Source organism: Bos indicus x Bos taurus, chromosome 15, assembly GCF_003369695.1.
Source record: "Bos indicus x Bos taurus breed Angus x Brahman F1 hybrid chromosome 15, Bos_hybrid_MaternalHap_v2.0, whole genome shotgun sequence".
Lineage (NCBI taxonomy): Eukaryota > Metazoa > Chordata > Mammalia > Artiodactyla > Bovidae > Bos > Bos indicus x Bos taurus.
This window is the reverse complement of record NC_040090.1, coordinates 42040808-42057230: the sequence shown is the minus strand read 5'-3', so window position 1 is coordinate 42057230 and position 16423 is coordinate 42040808. Positions and strand designations below refer to the sequence as shown.

At 43.8% G+C, this 16423-nt stretch overlaps 1 long non-coding RNA gene across 2 annotated transcripts in view; it reads right to left on the bottom strand.

The window, feature by feature from the left end:
• LOC113904874 overlaps positions 1 to 16423 on the bottom strand; it is a 32697-nt gene that overhangs the window by 4324 nt on the left and 11950 nt on the right. The window contains exons 3-4 of one of the 2 annotated variants that reach the window (XR_003514587.1): positions 6025 to 6144; positions 5210 to 5253 (exon numbers count right to left, since the gene is read on the bottom strand). This is a non-coding gene — a long non-coding RNA (uncharacterized LOC113904874). The remainder of the gene's footprint in view (positions 1 to 5209; positions 5254 to 6024; positions 6145 to 16423) is intronic. The other variant, XR_003514586.1, reaches the window with a different exon arrangement.

Here is a 16423-nt window from a genome sequence, read left to right as displayed (position 1 = left end):
GTCGCTCAGTCGTGTCCATAGCAGCCTCCAAATAACCAGTTTCTCTGTTTCCTTTTACTGTCTCCTGAGGGCTTCCCTGGTTGCTCAGTGGTGAAGAACCCACTTACTAATGTAGGAGACGCAGATTCGATCCCTGGGTTGGGAAGATCCCCTGGAGAAGGAAATGGCAACCCACTCCAGTATTCTTGCCTGGGAAATCCCAGGGACAGAGGAGCCTGGTGGGCTACAGTCCATGGGGTCACAAAGAGTAGGACACGGCTCAGACAATGAACAACAACAACCACTCTTTCCTGCACTGCAGAAGCATATGTCTCCCCAAGGAGACAATAAGAGAGGGTTCTGCTTCTGAGAGTGCTTAGCAGAATCTCAGCAAATGTATCCAGTTTTTAAACCAAAGTGCCCCAGGGCCTTCTACTAATTGAATGGACTGAAATCATGGCATATGATCTAACAACGGGACAGAAATAGGTCCATCAGGAGCGACTGGTGGCTAGAGGAAGCGTGCCTGGGGCAGTGTTCCTGGCTCCAGAGTGGAAGGGCATTGTGGCCCCCACTGATACCGTGGCATAATTGAGGGTACAGCCTTCCCCGACCTGCCTTGCCACTCCAGCAGGAGGTTCAATTCCCTCCCCAGGAATTTTTTCTTTTGGTACCTAGCATGCAGTGGATCTCAGTTCCCCAACCAGGGAATGAACCTGGGGACATTGCAGTGAAAGCTTGGAATCCTAACCACTAGGCCACCAGGAACTCCCTCCTCCCCAGCAGTGTTTGACTTCTGATTGGCCAATCAGCTGTAAGCAAGCTAGAGTCGCATAGGACTCTACCCTTACAGTTGGCAGCCAGTTCCTTCTTCCTGAAATGAAATATAGAAAGGAAAGAGACAAACCTGAGCACTCTGAAAATTAGTGTGAGTGAGAGCTAGGTCTAGATCCAGGGCATGTGCACTCGGGGTGACTGGGGACCTTGGGCTTAGCGTCTCCCAGTCACTCCTCTCTGGACTGGAGTGAAGAGGGCCAGTGGCTGGGGACTCGAGGCTTGGGGCCCACAGCCAAGACTGCATGCCCGCAGAACACCTGCTCAGTAGTCAGGGGCTGTTGTTCCCCAGGACCCACCTGGGCACATGGTCCCTGTAATTAAATGGAAGCCTAGGAATTAGCAGTCCTCTTCCGCATCTAAGAATGGCCTGTTGTCTCTGCCTTCCCTCCAGGACTCTGCACAACACCATGCTGGGCTGTAGCTCCAGCTCATTCCCATGTCTGTGTGTTTTTCATACTCTCCAAACTCTACCATCAGCCTAACCATTGTACCATCTGGTGAGACTCTGCCCTTGGACTCCTATAGACAGGAATCACAGCCTCAAACATCTTGCACATTTAAGTCATTGTCTGAACGCCCCAAAGTATCTGCCCCAAACTCCCTTCACCTCATACTTTATAATTTGAAATTCAGGTATCAAAATCTAGCATGACTGTAGCCCTTCAGAATCATCTGGGAGGGAAGAAAAGAAAGTGAGCAGAGCAGAGCCTCAAATGAGGTTATGACCTCTGTCTCCTGAAAATGCAGACTTCCCTCACTGCTCCTACACCCACACCCACACCCACACCCACACACACACACACACACACACCCAGGCCCCTACACACACACACACCCAGGCCCTTACACACACACACACACACACACACACACACCACACCCAGGCCATCCTCTTTTCAACCCCTGAATGCCTGATTCAGAACTGCCCACCCAACCATTTAATGAATGATAAGATCAAAGGTCAAAGGTTGAAGCAGAAGCAAGAGCCTGGAGCTGTCCTGTCCCCCGGTACCTGCTTCCAGGCTCTTGGCCACCCTCAGTCCTTACAGTACGGTCAACACCCAATCCATCCTGAGCTCTGTGGATTCTACCAGGGAGGAATGGGAGCAGTTTACATTGTACAAGAGAGAAGCACAGACATTTTTCAAGATCCTGAATTTTGATTATTTAAGAATGACCTCACTATGATCTCACTGAGGATAATGACACCTCTGGGTGAGAGAGGAGGACTCTGCATAAGATTTTGATTTGGGAAATCAAAAATCCAAAAATTGTGATGATTGCACAACATTGTGAATGTAATTGATGCCACTGAAATGTATGCAGCATTGTCCACGTTACAACGGGCAATTTTATGTTTTATATGTTTTACTACAATAAAAAATTGTTTAAAAAACCTCCAAAATTGAATTTTTAAAAAACTGTTATTTCACAACTCCACTGTTTCTTTGAACCATTAAGTGTGAACAGGTCCAGGGCAAATGGCTGTTTACCAACCATTTTATCCCCAAACTTTCAGAGGTGCTGTGAGGGAACAAAGAAGGAAGAGTTGAGCTCCAGACTGGAAGGACTCAGGAAAGAAGGGAGGGTGGCTGCCAGAGGAGAGAGAATCCACACAGCTCAAGGAATGAGAACACAAAGGTCACCACGAGTCAGAAACTCCACCCAGAAATCCTCAGACGGCTTGGAGAGAACACTGGACAAGCCCAAAACAGTTCAGGGTGGGCAAAAGTCCCCGTGGCTCATGATTTGTCTAAAGGGTGAGTCTTTGGGAAAGAGAAACAAAGCAATTGGAAGTCACTCGTATCTATTACCTGTCAACTGTCCCCCAAAACTGACCCATCTGATTGTTCCCATCTACAATCATATTCCAGACAAACCCCACTTGAGCCAGATAAATTTTCAGTGACGTATGTCAACGTCCAGATCCTTTCTAAATGATCATTGCAAAAGCTTGTGGTTTACCAATAACTGAGTATTCTTAAATATATTAGTGGGAATTAGATTCAGCTGAGGGTAACCTAAAATAGCAATGAGATAAATAAGAGAAAAATTTCTTTCTCTTCCCTTCAGTAAATAGTCCAGAGTTGGGTTTTACAGACACTTCACAGACCCTCAGACTCCTGCAGTAGGAAGTCACTGGTGTCTATTACCTGCCGACTGTTCCCCAAAGCTGGCCCATCTGCATGGTTCCTATCTACAATCATATTCCAGACAAACCCCACTTGAGCCAGTCACCAGCTTACCTGACCTCATGTGTGAACTCATCCTTGTTGGAACTAGCAGTCACCTTTCTTTTGCTAGGGATTCCCATGTGGTGCTACTGGTAAAGAACCTGCCTGTCCATACAGAAGACATAAAAGACATGGGTTCAATCCCCGAGTCGGGAGGATCGCCTGGAGGAGAGCATGGTAACCCACTCCAATATTCCTGCCTGGAGAATCCCGTGGACAGAGGAGCCTGGCAGGCTACAGTTAATAGGCTCCAACACAACTGAGGCAATTTAGCATGCAGGCAGCATGCATGTCCTCTGCTAAGAAAAGCTTACAACTAGATCTTCAGTCATCTCATCCATGTTTCATGAAGCAAGAGGGAGGAAGGACCATATGGTAGGTCTATTTTTAATTTTTTGAGGAACCTCCATACTATTTACAGCAGATATACCATTTTGCATTACCACCAACAGTGTATACACATCCTTGCCAACACTTGTCTTTTGTTTTCTTGATAATAACCATCCTAACAAATATGAAGTAATATCTCATTGTGATTTTTATTTGCATTTCCCAAACGATTAATGATGTTGAATATCTTTTCAATTACCTGTTGCCCATCTGTATGTCTTCTTCAAAGAAGTGTCTATTCAAGTGTTTAGCCCATTTTTAAATTGGGTAATTAGGGTGGCTTTTTTGCTATTGAGTTGTATTACTGTATGATCCAGCAACCCCACTTCTGCACAGTTATCCAAAAGTACTGAAATCAGGATCTCAAAGAGAGATTAGCACTCCATGTTCACTGCAGCACTGTTCACAATAGGCAGATGAGGATGCAACCTAAATGTCTATTGATGGATGAATAAACAAAGGAAATATGATATATCCATACAATAAAGATTATTCAGCCTTAGGAAACAAGGAAATCCTGTAACATGTGACAACATGGATGAACCTTAGGACACGATGCTAAGTGTAAGAAGCCAGTCATTGAAAGACAGTTACTGCACTGATTTCAGCTATATGATTGTTTTCCATTATAGATATTGTAAAATATTGAATACAGTGCTCTGTGCCATGCAGCACATCCCAAATGTCTTTTAATGAAGCCACCATATCACACTCCCACTTATCTCCTGTTGGCCACACTGAGCAGCTCTGTAACATCCAAATATAACTGCCATAGATTTTGTGATTACCTTGATTACACCAGGCCTAAAATCTCCCATCAAAGGAAACAGGGAAGAGTGTAGTACAGTGTAGAGATCACCACCCAGAACTTCTCCAAGTTGGAGTCAGAGCACCATGATATTTGCATAGTAGTGGCAACCACTCTGAGATGCAAGACCTCTGAGGTAAGATCAAACCTTTTGACAATTTCAGGGAAGTCAAAGGAGTTGTGTGTCTTTTGTTCTGTGAGGGCAGGATTCTGACTGACTTAAGAAGTCTTCACTACCCTTCCTCATGAAGTCCCAATGTGGGCAGTTACCATGCTGAATCTGGTGTCAATGCTCCCAGCATGCTAGTGTGGTGTCAGAAAAAGGTCTTTACACAGAACAATGAAATATAAGCCTGAGGTTAGGGATTTCCCTGGGGGCTCAGTGTTAAAGAATCCACCTGCCAGTATAGGGGACATGGTTTGATCCCTGGTCCAGGAAGATCTCACATGCCACAGAGCATCCAAGCCCGTGCGCCACAACTCCTGAGCCCGAGCTCTACAGCCCACGAGTCACAACTACTGAGCCTGCACATCTAAAGCCCATGCTCTGCAACAAGAGAAGCCACTGCAGGAGCCTCACTTGGCCACAACTAGAGAAAGCTCGTGCACAGCAACGAAGACCCAGCACAGTCACACACACACACACACACACACACACACACACAAAGCCCAAGATTAGGAGAATTATGTACTGTAGTTCACTTGTTCTTACTTGGGAACATGTTCTAAAAGTCCTTCAAGCAGTCATCCATGAAATACCTATGGAATATCTAGCAGGGCTCAGGCCCCATGCCCTTGAGCAACAACAGTCAGCAGAACAGTTCTTGCCTTCATGCAGGTTACAGCTATTTAGCAAGACAGGACATTAATCAAAGGACCACTTGAACACATAAATTCAACAGTGACAATGCTAGAAAGAGAAGTACAAGCACTGTATCAGAACACAACAAGAAAAACTGACCTCCTTCCAGGTTCCACACATTGGAAACAGTATATGCAAAGGCCCTGGGAGAATTTAGGAGAACAATACCTGAGTCATATTCTCCCATTTTATTTCTGCCCCGTATTCTTGATTGGACATTCTGTAAAGATTACACAGTGACAGCTTGATTTCCTCATAAATTCCTTATTTCCATATAAATTCCTTATTTTACTAAAGAAAGTACCACATGACCTGGGTAAATAAAACCAGACTTAGTGCCCCAGGGTGCTGATGTTTTCAAATTAACTTTTCCAAATCCTGTCACTTTTCCAGCATTTATGAATAATTTATTTATAAATAAACCTGTTTTTAAATTCCTCATGCCCATCATCCCCAAACCCTGTGTTTTCTGGAAGTTTCCAATTCTCTCTCAAACATTCCTTCCATATGAGTATATTCTGGAAGTCAGTGGGGAATAATTTCCTCCCCATATTGCTTTGTAAGGATCTTTGTTCCTTCTGCCAAAGTTCTAGAGGAGCCAGACCCTGTGCAGGCCCTCCAAGGCCAGGTCCCACCCCACCCTACTCCTACTTCAGTGGGCTCTAGCTTTAATCATCATTCATGCTCCCTCAGGGTCTTAACTTGTGCTCAGTCCTTCTCCAGAGAGCAGTGGAATAAGATCCGGTGATATTAATGGTCCTGCCTCCTAATACCACCACCCTACCTCGCTGATTCAAATCAGATCTGTCTGATCTCTATCTATCCCAATGACTTAGGCCCAAATGCACCGTCAAATTCCATTCCTACCAGGGATCTCTGAAGTATGTCAATGAAGTCACAGTCTCTGACCTTACCTTTTGTGCTTTCTTCTCCTTTAGGTGTCCACCATTTAAATCCCATCCTCCATCACCAGAGTTGGCTGCTGAGAACTAGAGTTCCAGGGGGCCTCTCCAGAGCCATCAACAGAACAGTTTCTATATCGGTAGGGTCAGAAGCAAACAGATACTACATTCACATTAGGTGAATTGACTTAACAGATAATTTAATAAAGGAACTATTTAATAAGATGTAAGTAGGGTGCAGGGAACCATGGGGATCTGTATGATAAACAAGGGCTGGTACCATCAGGGTGTCACCTCCCTGGGCCTGAACAGGGAAGGTGAAAAAGCATTTGCACCGATCACACGGAAGGCCTCCAAGAAAGGCAGATTCCAGGTCATCTTACTTGTCTTATATTACCTGACCGTTATAGCCCCTCACTCAGGATAGTCAGGACAAGAGGAACAATGTGCACAGGCTGGACCCTTTCCAAGTGATTCCTAGATCCTTCTGAGAGCAGACTGCTCCTGACCCTCCCGGCAACTGCTCCAGACATTCAGATGCATCTGAGCCTGGCAGTCCTGATTCCCAGGACCCCAAGCTATCCAGCCAGAACCATGGCTCAGTTACAGTATGATAAGGGACAGCTCTGTCCAATCAGTCACTCCACAGACTTTCTGAATACTCTTCTTTCAGTCCAACTGTCGGAAGCCAAAGTCACGTAGCCCAGTGTATAAAATGCTCTCCGTCCAGTGGGTGTGATTTCAGGGCACTGCTTTGTCCTTTTTATACACCTTGGGATTGATAACTGTGGCGTGATAAAAAGGAAGAAGTGTGAATGTAAAAAAGGTGCTTACCAAGATCATATAGTAATATAGTAAATGTTTATGATAGAACATTCAGTTATAAAAGTACAGCACAGAGCATGATTTCAACTACGTAAAAAAATGAAAGAAGTCAAATAAATAAAAACCCAAAGAATAGGAAAAAAGTGGCAGGAAAATTTTTTAACACAACTCTGGGTTCTGCAGAAAAAAACCCCTTGGCTTGGAAGCTCCCCGCCACCCCCGATTCTCCAACACACTACTCACAGCCCCATTTCCATCCCAGACCTCTAGGTGCACTTTGGTCAGTAGAGAGAACACTAGGAATTTTATTTTATCCAAGGTAAGGAAAAGCTATATGCAAAAACTAGAGAGTTTTGAGTTGCTTTGGAATAGGAAGGATGGGAAGAAGAAAAAATATGAACTGTGAAGAAAGAGCTTAAATAGAGAAGGGAATCCAAAACCTGGCTATGGGGCAGGACCAAGTCAAAGAGAGAAACAATGAAAAATTTCCTATGGGATGAAGAGGGGGACATATGCAATGTAAAGTTATTTCCTATTGTGTGCTGTGCTGTAATACCCCACCAGTACCCCTACATATTCAGGAAAAACCTCCTATAACAACAATCTCATAGTATGTGAAAGGGAAAGTCGCTCAGTCGTGTCCCACTTTTTGCCACCCCATGGACTATACAGTTCATGGAATTCCATGGAATTCTCCAGGCCAGAATACTGGAGTGGGTAGCCTTTCCCTTCTCCAGGGGATCTTCCCAACCCAGGGATCAAATCCAGGTCTCTCGCATTGCAGGCAGATTCTTTACCAGCTGAGCCACAAAGGAAGCCCTCTCATGGTATGTATAACTTGGAAAAATCAAAGAGAAGAAGTCTTCTTTAATATAGACCAATGTAGGCCCTCTTGCATTAGCCAAGATAAGTCAGACAATGGCAAACCTATTCAAAACAAACAAACAAAACTTAGTTCAACACATCAAAGTTATATTTCTTGCTTATATCACAAGCTGGTGCAGGTCAGGTAACTCTCCTGTATGGCTTTCCTCCAAACAGTGACTCAGAGCTCCATGCAGGTTCCATCCTGCACTTTCACCAGCTAGGAGCCTTTCACTACTTGATGTATGGGAGAAGGGAGGTGGTGTGTGGCCAACAGCACGATTGAAGCTGTACCTAGAAGAAAACCTGTACCATTAAATCTATATATTGTGTGCATGCTTAGTCGCTCAGTCGTTTCCCACCCTTTGCAACCCTTTGGACTGTGGCCCACCAGGATCCTCTGACCATGGGATTTTCCAGGCAGGAATATTGGAGTGGGTTGCCATTCCCTTCTCCAGGACATCCTCCTGACCCAGGGATCCTATGTCTCCTGAATTGCAGGCAGATTCTTTACCCTCTGAGCAATCGGGGAAGCTACTAAATCTATATATTAAAATATAAATAGGGTTGAACACCAGTGATGTAAGTGTCCAACTTAAAAACTTTCAGAAAAAGAACAGCAAATTAACTCCCACCCCTAACAAATAGAAGGAAAGAATAAAGAGCAGAAATCAATGAAATAGAAAAAAGACATGCAATAGAGAAAATCAACAGTCAAAAGTGTTTTCTTTGAATAGGTTAATACAATTAATAAATGCCTGGCAAGGCAGATACAGAGAGGGAAAAAAATGAGAGAGAGAGAGAATACAAATACCAAAATCAGGTATAAAAACAATGGAACATCACAACAGACCTTACATATTTTAAAAGGATAATGACAGAGTATCATAAACAATTCAATGCCACTAAATTGGCATTTTATATGCACATATTTATGTCAATAAATTGAAATTTTTAGGTGAAACATTCAATCTTGTTGAAATACAATTTACCAAAATCGCCACAAGAAGAAATAGAAAATACCAATAGTTGTATATTTATCAAAGAAATTGAATCTGATGTTAAAACTCTTCCACAAGGGAAATTGAAAGCCCAAATGGAATCACAAAAATGTAAGGTATAAATAATACCCATCTAAACAGATGAACCCAAACTCATTTAGTAAGGCTTGCAAAAACTTGATACTTTGACATCAGAAAGACATTACAAGAAAGAAAAATTATTAGCCAACATCATAGGCTGAAAAATTTAAAGGAGCAATGGCAAGCCTATTGGTAAACAATAACTGTCTCCACCACAGTGTACTCTCCTGGTCACTGAGTATCCCTTTGGTTTCCTTCTTTCACAAATACAATACCTTCCATTGCTCTTCACGGAAAACAACCCAAAATCCAATCTGTCATTGTGCTTCATAGTCCTCTCTGCTGGGAACACATGTGAATGTTTGTAGACCGTGCACTAAAAGGGCGCGTTGTCCATCCCATACCCACGTGTGTGGTGCTCTGTTGCTCAGCTGTATTTGACTCTTTGCAACCCCATGGACTGTAGCCCACTAGGCTCCTGTGTCCATGGAATTTCCCAGGCAAGAGTACCTTTGAGAGGGTTGCCATTTTCTACTCCAGGGGATCTTCCAGGTATCTTGCATCTCCTGCTTTGGCAGGTGGATTCTTTAACACTGAACTACCTGGGTTAGTTGACCCATACCCATGCCAACATACAAATACACAGTGATGGAACAGGAATAGGATAACTTCAATTAACATTCCCCTTCAGAAAGGGGAGAATGAGAGACCCACAGTGGTCACCGTCCCACAGCTACGCTGGTGTGACTCTGCTGAATACACTGGTATTACACTGCTGAAGTACCAGCGGGCAGCCTTTAGAATTACTGCCTAGCCTGAGGCAGGATCTCTCCCCTACTGTTCTTTGCGATCCTTGGCACTACCCTGGGAGGGGCTTCCTCTTGGACCCATATTCTCTTTGTCCACATCTAAAGAGAGAACTGGGGAGAAAGCTCTCTTAGGGGCTGTGCAACTTCCTCCCAGAGGTTGTTTATGGCTTAACTGAAGAACTCAAACTTTTTACACACACCTGTGGTTTCTTTGACAATACAGCTTCCTCAAAAATTTGCTTAGTGTCTGACCTATTTGCACCCAGACGATTCTATTTGCCAATATTCACCCTCAGTGTTCCATTTGTAAGACATAGTTTTCATGTTTACTTTATTCTTTTGCCTTCTTGCCCCCACATACTCTCAATGTGAGAGTGATTTACTTAAACTAGCTGGTGAAGCTAGCTGGAACAAAGGAACCTACGTTTCATCAGGTATTTTCCATGATTCACTTTCAACTGAGATATTTTCTTGGGCCTTTGTCATGCAAAAACTTTTAAATGCCCATCTCTTACTATACGGGAACCAAAAGCAGTCAGCTTTTCTAACTCTGCAGGCCTCAGTATACTGGACTTTGTCTATTGCATTTAATTTAATTAACAAAGCCACCAATCTTGTGCTTTTAAATTCAAATTGAGATGTAAATTTTTATACCACAATATTCACCCTTTTAAGAAGTACAATTTAGTGTGTTTTTGGTGTACCCACAAAGCCGTGCAGCCGTCACCCCGTCTCATTTCAGAATACTTTCATCACCCCCAAAAACAACCTTGCAATCGTTAGCAGTCGCTCCCCATTTCCCATTCCTCTATGCCCTAGATTCATCTGTTTTCTGACTGTATTTTCTTATTCTAGATATTTCATATAAGCGGAATATGCGCTTTTTTGTGTCAGGTTTCTTCCACTTAGCATAATTTTTCAAGGTTAATTTACTTTGTAATATGAATCAGTACTTCGTTTCTTTTTATGGCTGAATAATATTCTATTGTGAAGATATACTATATTTTGTTTATTCATTTGTTTATAAACATGTGGGTTGTTTCCACTTTGGGGCTGTTATGAATAACGCTGCCATGAGTATTTGTGTACAAGCTTTCGTGTGGATGTATGTTTTCGTTTCTCTCTGATAGCTATCGAGGAGGGTATATCTTTTACTTTCAACCTATTTCTGTCTTTGAAGCTAACACATGTCTCTTGTAGATAGCATATAGTTGGGTCATAGGTGTTTGTTTGTTTGTCTGTTTGATTTTTATTTATTCCGCCAGTCTGGCCAATTCTATTCTGAGTTCATCTTTTTCTTGTAGTACCTTGGCAACTGCAGCCAGAAGTAGCCAGCATACACTACTAATGTTCTGCTTTTCAATCTCTTCTCCTAGAAACGTCCTATTAATAAACATGGGTTATGCCCCCCAAGTTAGATCAATTAATAATGTTTCAGCACTACAGTGCTAAGGTATTTCTAGTCTTCAACAATAGTTTTCTGCTCAGTATACCACTAGACTGTTAAGCTGTTAGAGCCGTGCCCTACTTAGAGGTACCAATATCCGTATGAGTATGAAATTTATATTAGAGTACAATAAGCTATACTGCAATAATAAATAAACCCGAAACTCTAAATGGTCAAATCTGACAAAGATTTGTTTCTCACTTATGTCACTGTCCAATGCAGGTCAGGCAACTCTTCTACATTGCCCTCCCCACGCAGTAACAAGTTCCTTACAAATGGCAATTTAGCCATCTCAGAGTTCTTCAGTTCTAGAACCATAGACAGAAAAGAGAGAGTGACCCAGAGTGCAGGGAGGTTATGGCCTGGCTTGAAAATGGTGTATATCACTCCTCCACATATCGAATGAGCCAGACTTAGTTACATGTCTCCAACTGAAAGTTGTTGAATCATGCAAAGACGCCGGGATTCTTGGCCCCTGGAGGAGAAGAATTCAATCCGGGGCCAGAGACGAGGCTTGATTGCTCAGAGCTTTTGTGTAATAAAGTTTTATTAAAGTATAAAGGAGATAGAGAAAGCTTCTGACATAGGCATCAGAAGGGGGCAGAAAGAGTACCCCCCCTGCTAGTCTTCAGCTGGATGTTACATAGTCACTAGCAGTCTGTTAATGAAAGAAAGGAATATCTTAAAACTCAGAATGGCACCAGGCCCCTCACCCATAAGATGCATTTTTGGATAATCTTGGCACCAAATGGTTCATCCTGGGCCAAAAAAGGTTTAACTTGAATCTTGAAGAAGGGTAGATCGTCATACAAATAGTTTCGTTTACATAGATTAGAAGAACAATACCTGAGTATAACATACTGGTTTGTCAAGTAGGTTCTGAGCCAAGAGGCGGAACCGACTTGAAGACAGAGTTTGGGGTAAATGCATAGTACATTAGCATAGCTTAAGACAAACATTCCCATAAGAACAAGGCATTGGTTATCTCTGCTGCTGCTACTGCTGCTAAGTCGCCTCAGTCGTGTCCGACTCTGTGCGACCCCATAGACGGCAGCCCACCAGGCTCCCCCGTCCCTGGGATTCTCCAGGCAAGAACACTGGAGTGGGTTGCCATTTCCTTCTGCAGTGCATGAAAGTGAAAAGTGAAAGTGAAGTTGCTCAGTCATGTCCGACTCTTCGGGACCCCATGGACTGCAGCCTACCAGGCTCCTCCATCCACGGGATTTTCCAGGCAAGAGTACTGGAGTGGGTTGCCATTGCCTAGTTTGAGAACAGTTAACTTCAGGTGAAACCAGGTGTCATTATGGCAACACAGTATTTTAAGAGAAGCCTCCTTTTAAATTTGTATAGAGAAGGAAAAAATATCGCTAGTTTGTTTCCTTCTGCGGATTAAGGGAGATAAAAATGTCTGACACTTGCAGGCTATTTCCTCCGTTTGGATACCCCTTGCCTTCCTGACTGTTACCCTCTCACAAGTCTACTGCAGTACAGATGGAAACCTTATAGGAGCACATTGATATTTGATGATCCCTAGCAGTCTGTACCCTTCCTACCTCTATTCTCTAAATAAATTAAAGTTTCGCCTCTAAAGTGGCATAGGGGTAGTTAGAATTCACTGTTTTATGAATACAAGCTATCCAGAGCAGGAAGAGCCCTCAACATGGCTAAGGGCTGTGGGCTCTGGAGCCAGGCTGTCTGGGTTCAAATCTTGGATCTACTTAATAATAATTCTATTGCCTATGGCTCCATACTTCACTCCTGTAAGTTTCAGTTGCTCACCTTAAAGTGGGGTTTAAGTGGTATCTAGCTAGCTCCTAGGTTTATTGTCAAGATGAAATGAGACAATCCATGTATTTAAAAACAGGGCAGTGTCTAGCACATAGAAGTATATCATGAAAGTGAAAGTGAATTCGCTCAGTCGTGTCTGACTCTTTGCAACCCCATGGACTGTAGCCCACCAAGCTCCTCCATCCATGAGATTTTCCAGGCAAGAATACTAGAGTGGGTTGCCATTTCCTTCTCCATGGGATCCTCCCAACCTAGGGATTAAACCCAGGTATCCTGCATTGCAGGCAGACTCTTTTTACCATCTGAGCCACCAGGCAATCCCTGGTGATATGATATGATATGATAACATCTATATCATAGGTATTGCTGCTGCTGCTGCTGCTAAGTCGCTTCAGTCGTGTCTGACTCTGTGCGACCCCATAGACGGCAGCCCACCAGGCTCCCCCGTCCCTGGGATTCTCCAGGCAAGAACACTGGAGTGGGTTGCCATTTCCTTCTCATAGGTATTAGCTCTTATTAAATAAGTTAAAGAGTTAGAAAATAATGGGAAAGGAAATAAAACCATAGAATGAATATTATTGCCATTAATGATATTTTCTTCTGCATGCCTGATTGGAAATGTGTTTGTCTGGGGCGTCCCATGTAGCAGCAGGAAAGTGAAAGCCCAGACAGATAAGCCACTAATGGGCCTATTTATGTGAGAGGAATGGGCATTAGCTCTCACAAGTGCAAGGTCCAAGTGTGAGAATGGTCCCCCAAGGAGAGGCTTAATTGGAGTGCAATTTAAATCTTGATCACATGCCTACCCCCAGGAGAGTGGAGCTGCCTGAATGGTGTCAGGAAGCCTGGACTCTACCTTGACTGCCTCTGATATTCCAAGCCACATGGCCCCGCAGAGCCCAGGAGGAAGGACTCTGAGGGAAACCAGCACTACTGAGGGACTATGGGCTCTTCCTGCTGCTACAGCTAAGAGGTGATGTTGCAAGGAGTCAGTATTTGAATTCAGCATTTTCACCTGAGAGAACAGTGGTCAAAAGCATAGTTTCTGCAGTCAGACTGAGTTCAAACCTTAACTCTGAGTCTCAATTAATTGTGAATCTAAACCAGTCACTACCTCCTCTGAACCTGACAGTCATTGTCCATGAGCTGAAATTTGTATTTTTATTGTGTTGGCTGCCATCTATTTGCCTCTGCATATCCACTCTCCACTCTTCTCTACACTGAAGAGTAGAGGAGTGCAGGGAGGCTGGAGTCCCGGGAGGCTGGCCTCTAAGAATCATGTCAAGGGACTCCATTGCTCTCTGGCTTCTGATTGTGTCCAAGAAATGGGCAGGTGAGAGGAGAGTGGAAACTTGGTATTTATTTCCCTAGATCCCACACTGCTGGGTTTCTGAAAGTTGGTTGTGACCCTCTCCCCCAAACCACAGCTACTTTTCAGCCAGCTTTCTCCTTTAAGCTTTCTCCACAGGTTTCAAAAACCACTACTTCCTCCTTCCTCTTCAAGCTTGGCACGGAACAGCTCCCTGCTATCACGGCCCCAAGACACTCTAGCATATCTGGCTGCTTTCCCTAAGCTCTTCCCTCTTAATCCCCTTAATAATGTGCTTCAGTGATCCACTTTTGAGTGCCAGGACCTTTTGACTGATAGAACTATGTGCTTGCAGCAGACACCCTTTGGGTGACTAACTGGTTCACATGGATTCCCTTTCTCTGAGAACACCCCTTATACAAGGGTGAGGGGCCCCAGTGGCTGTGCCTGTAACATACGTCCCTTCAACCTGATTGGCCCGAGGATACATATCTGGCCCAATCAGATTCTCCATCAAAGAAAAGTGGTATTTGGAACAAAGAGATAGCAGGAACTAGGAGCCAACAGGATTGCCCAGATTTATCTCCAAATCCACCTTCTAAGGAGAAGGCAATGGCACCCCACTCCAGTACTCTTGCCCAGAAAATCCCATGGACAGAGGAGCCTGGTAGGCTGCAGTCCATGGGGTCGCTGAAGGTCGGACACGACTGAGCGACTTCACTTTCACTTTTCGCTTTCATGCATTGGAGAAGGAAATGGCAACCCACTCCAGTGTTCTTGCCTGGGGAATCCCAGGGACGGGGAAGCCTGGTGGGCTGCCGTCTATGGGGTCGCACACAGTCAGACACGACTGAAGTGACTTAGCAGCAAGGAGCCTACAAAAGTAGGCAAGAGTGGGTTTCTACTCTTTTAATTTTGATTGTTCAATTCTGCCTCCTATCCCATGTGGTACCCTATCATCCTTTCAATACATTTCTTCTTTACTTTGCTAGCCAGAATTAGTTTCTGCTGCTTACAGTCTGTGCTGTGCTGTGTGCTTAGTCGCCCAGTCTTGTCCAACTCTCTGCAACCCTTTGGGTTGTAGCCCACCAGGCTCCTCTGTCGATGGAACTTTTCAGGCGAGAGTTACTGGGGTGGGTTGCCATTTCTTCTTCCAGGGGATCTTCCTGACCTAGGGGTTGAACCAGCATCTCCTGTGTCTCCTGCATGGCAGGCGGATTGTCTACCAGCTGAGCCATTGCGGAAGCCAGAACCTCAATAAACACAGTACCTCATAGGACTTTTATGAGATAATATATGTAGGAAGTTTAGCACAGTGCTTGTGTATGGTAAGCTCTCAACAATTTATACCATTTATTATCTACAAAAGTGAAGTTAATAAGAGAATGAGTAAATAAGCCACAGACTAGGAGAAAATATTTGGACAAAATCTATCTGATGAAGAATTGTTATCCAAAATATACAAAGAACTCTTAAAACTCAACAATAAGAAAATGAACCAATTAAGAAATGAGCAAAAGACCTTAACAAATACCTCATCAAAGATACACAGATGGAAAATAAGCATATGAAAAGATGTTCAACATCATATGTCATTCAGTTCAGTTCAGTCGCTCAGTCATGTCCGACTCTTTGCGACCCCGTGAATCGCAGCACACCAGGCCTCCCTGTCCATACCAACTCCCAGAGTTTATTCAAACTCATGTCCATCGAGTTGGTGATGCCATCCAGCCATTTCATCCTCTGTTGTCCCCTTCTCCTCCTGCCCACAATCCCTCCCAGCATCAGAGTCTTTTCCATTGAGTCAACTCTTCACATGAGGTGGCCAAAGTATTGGAGTTTCAGCCTCAGCATCAGTCCTTTCAATGAACACCCAGGATTGATCTCCTTTAGGATGGACTGGTTGGATCTCCTTGCAGTCCAAGGGACTCTCAAGAGTCTTCTCCAACACCACAGTTCAAAATTCTTTGGTGCTCAGCTTTCTTCACAGTCCAACTCTCACATCCATACATGACCACAGGAAAAACCATAGCCTTGACTAGACAGATCTTTGTTGGCAAAGTAATGTCTCTGCTTTTCAATATGCTATCTAGGTTGGTCATAACTTTCCTTCCAAGGAGTAAGTGTCTTTTAATTTCATGGCTGCAATCACAATTTGCAGTGATTTTGGAGCCCAAAAAATAAAGTCTGACACTGTTTCCCCTGTTTCCCCATCTATTTCCCATGAAGTGATGGGACCAGATGCCATGATCTTAGTTTTCTGAATGTTGACCTTTAAGCTGACTTT